This window comes from Hylaeus anthracinus, unplaced genomic scaffold (assembly GCF_026225885.1).
Source record: "Hylaeus anthracinus isolate JK02 unplaced genomic scaffold, UHH_iyHylAnth1.0_haploid 11989, whole genome shotgun sequence".
In the NCBI taxonomy this organism is placed as follows: domain Eukaryota; kingdom Metazoa; phylum Arthropoda; class Insecta; order Hymenoptera; family Colletidae; genus Hylaeus; species Hylaeus anthracinus.
The window spans coordinates 8,870,436-8,874,515 of NW_026534337.1; positions in this window are offsets into that span (position 1 = coordinate 8,870,436).

Here is a 4,080-nt window from a genome sequence, read left to right on the forward strand (position 1 = left end):
ATTCCAAAAACACTGAACGAAGCTTTCCTAGTTCCATCAGTTTCTGTAAGATCACCTAAACTTATTCCAATGACGAATGATTCCACTCAATGTATCTCATAATTGTCATTTTCATCCACTCATGAATGAAGGAGCACCAGAATTCATATACCTCTGGATTATACTGTAGTTTTGCTTACCTTGTGCAAAATTGCATCGTTCTTCGAACTACAAAGCAATCTTGTATATATTCGAAGTACACATTAATCACATCTAACATAACGAGCTGTTATATTTGAAAATGGAGTAAGTCTACTTTAAAAAAAGAAATTAGTTATTACAAATATGAAGAGAGGGTATCTATATCTTACTAAAATTACCGTTAACACTTTCGCTGCGCACGAAAATAAATAGCCGTTCGCTGGGAGCTCCAATTATGATATTTTGAGAAACATATATACTTGTAGTAACTTATTTTATATATAATATGATTGCCGAGCAAAAAAAAAATGAAAACTAAAAAATAATAAAAACAACCATATATTTTCAGTTGGATACACTTGTGCGTCATCCACAGCGAAAGTGTTAACTCGTTTCTTTTAAAAAGTGGACTTATTCCATTTTCAAATACAACAGCTCGATTACACCTACACCAACTTTACCTACAACTCGAAAAACAACAATTCTGAATTCACCAAAGCTGCCCTAGTTTCATCTCTTCTTCTAGGATCTCCTAAACGTTCTGCTCGCGATGAATTGACGAATTTCCAGCAACTGGCAACAATCGACCGCATGCCTCTATGACAAAGCCTCTATTCCTATTCTACGTTTCCATTGAGGTGTCCCGTTAATCAAACGCGAACGTTATTCCCGCTGGCCGTGACGCGTTCCTTCCTGGAACGTTAGACGCGTTACGCGAAACGTCGATCGATTCGGTATATCTCGGAGATTCCCCGACGTCGGTGGATCCCGTGGCGCTCGACACGCGACGCCGCTGGAAACGGCCAGCGCGGTTTACGACGCGTGGGCACGGCTCGCTCGAAGGAACACGGCCCGCGAAATTGGCTTAGTCATCGGCGTATTACGGAATATTACGGTGTATTAGCGGGAACGGCCGCAACGAGCGGCAACTCACCGCTTTCGACGAGGACGAATGACACCGAGGGGCGAGCAGGAACGAAACGACTGTCCCGGGTATACGTGAATCACGCTTCTACCTTGCTTCCAGGAACAAACAGTACGACGTAACGCGCCTGGCGCACGTTAAATGGGAGGGATTGGTATCTTCCTTCGACGCCGTAACAGGTTTCAGAGGAGTCTCAGGTTCAGAGGAGTGTGACGAGGTTTGGGCTTCGACGAAATTTAACGCGAGCTTTTGGAGGCAAGCTTCCGCACCTTGGTACCTGTAAGAAGTAATTGTAAGTTGAATTGTTGCGGTACTATGGAATTTGGAGAATATGTGGAGCAGCGAGGAATACGAGGGAGATCAGTTTTGCAAGGAGTTGCAGGTCGTATGTAGTCAGACTTAAAAAGGCCAGTTCGACACTATCCATATTCTACCTGCAAGAGATCTTCCCGTTTCTCTAGGAACTCATTTATTTTTCTTCCAGCAATACATTATTATATGTATTTTGTACCTGTATATCAATGAACTGAATAAAGAAGAACGTTTCAGCCTCTATATACAGCCAATCCCATAAGTATCCAGACCCACTATCCATATTCTACTTGCAAGGGATCCTATCATCCCGTTTCTCTAGGAACTCATCTGTTTTTCTTCCAGCAATATTTTATTATATGTATTTTGTACCTGTATATCAATGAACTGAATAAAGAAGAACGTTTCAGCCTCTATATACAGCCAATCCCACAAGTATTCATACCCACCATGTCTGTTGACAAAATTCGTTGACGTTTTCAAATAAATTTTCCATTATAAATACATTCGTGCATAAAGTTTATCCATGTACATATATATACATGGATATTATTTAATTATTTAATATTATATTAATGTATTATTTAATTTATACAAATTAGTTGAATACACTTACAGGGTACGAATTTTTATGGAACTGTGGGCCCTCTTTAGAAAATTGTAAAATGATTCCAAAAATAAATAAGATGAAAAATGTATTCGATCTCTGAAGAAAACTTAATAAAATCCAGTTGAAAACATCGTTTAAATATTCATCACAGAAAGTCTAACGAAACTCGTACCTTATCAATCAATGTCCACAGGAGCGAACAGTACTTAATTATTCCTTATAAAAAATTGATGATCCTTAACTGGGTAGACGGCTGCAGTTCGGGGTAATGTGAAATTTAGTTTAATCACCATTTAAGGAATCACGGTGACTAAACTGTTTCACAACGGCGCACGAAATTCCTTAATCATTTAACCGCAATCCTTGAGTATACTCGAGCGCGGGTAGCAGTGTCGTTTCAGATGCTCCAGTTATAGAGAAGGTATATAAACTTATCGACTTTTGTCGCCAATTCTGCAAGATCAATCGTACACTTGTTTTTCTTTTATATGAACTTATTAAAAAATAACTTTCAACTAAATTCGTCAACAGAGATTCATACTATCGATTAGTTCAGCTGAAATTGAAATCGTTTATTTATAATATTTTTAAGTTTACGCAAACTATATACACGCGATCAGTTCAGCTGTGTTAAGATTAATCGTTCTCGATCGATCGGATATACCTCGAAACATCGAAGATTATCCAATTATTTCGAATTTTTCTGGCGATGTAACGATCCATTAAAATCTTATAAATCATGGAAAAACGTAAACATTGTAATACAATACGAGCGAGCCTTTCATCGCGAGGCCGCGATACGGCGGATAGGAATCGTTAATCGGAAAGTTTAATGGCTCATAGCTATGGATAAGAGGAATTTACTCGATGTATCTCGGGTAATACCCGTGCCCTAGCTTTACGTGGTGCAGTCGAGTAATAGCTGCCGACATCATGGGACCGTTCCAGGTGTGTAAGTACCTTGACTGCTACTTCAATCACTATATATGATTGGTCATCGAAATGAGAGCATCTAAATATTTCCGTTGATTATAGACGCCATGTAACGCTGTATGGTACAAATTAAACTGTCCCGAGGGATAAAAATACCGATATAGAGACCATTTCTCCATATTCTTGGGTATAATCCTTCTATATGTAATCTTATAATTCTCTATAATTGGATCAATATTTACTACCCGCAAAGTAGTTCAAGTCTTCTATACCTTGCGTTTTGTGAACTATTTAACCGCGTTGTTAACAATTCATACATGGTTAAGACATTTGTGGTTAAAACGTCTACAGACGTCTGCTAATTCATGTAATAGCGACAGAGTGTCTAATGACGTCACGAACGTTTAGACGTCGAAGATGGGTTGTGGTTTTTATTAGCACGTAAGGCAGTTAGAACCTTCGGTATCGCAGCACATAGACGCACTGGCTTCGCGGAATTGATCACAATCCGACATGGAACTTTCTCGGAATGTAATATTTGATATGCATTAGATTACATACGTCTAACTGGAGTCTTGTGTACGCGAGTCTATTAAACAACGAGGGTATATAATTGATGTTTACCCACTTAAACGGGTTTGTATGGCATGCGCGATACTCTTTTTCTCTAAATTGTGCCATGAGAACTAATTCTAGGAAAGTGGTGCTGGAGTACTCTCAGTGGTCAATATCAAGGACACCTTTTGCAACTACGTACTATGGAAAGCAAGGGACGATAGAAAATTAGAAATAATCGATCAAATTCACTGCCGGGATACTGAAAACATCTCACAATTAAAAAATGCTAGCTATGTCCCGCGGTTTCACCCCCGTGGAATACTATTCTTATTCAAAGTCTTTATTCAAAGATTTTCTTTTTATTTATATATTATACAGCGTGAATTTGAGCCAAATAAATAAGAATTTTCGAAAAAAGGGACCCCAGCACCACCTAGGGGGGTCTAACACAAACAAAAACAATCTGCAGCACGAACATGTGGAGCGAATATAAGGTTGATAGCTTCAGTGGATTCAGCCGTGATGGCCAGACACACGCACCAACGTTTTAATCTTTTCGGTG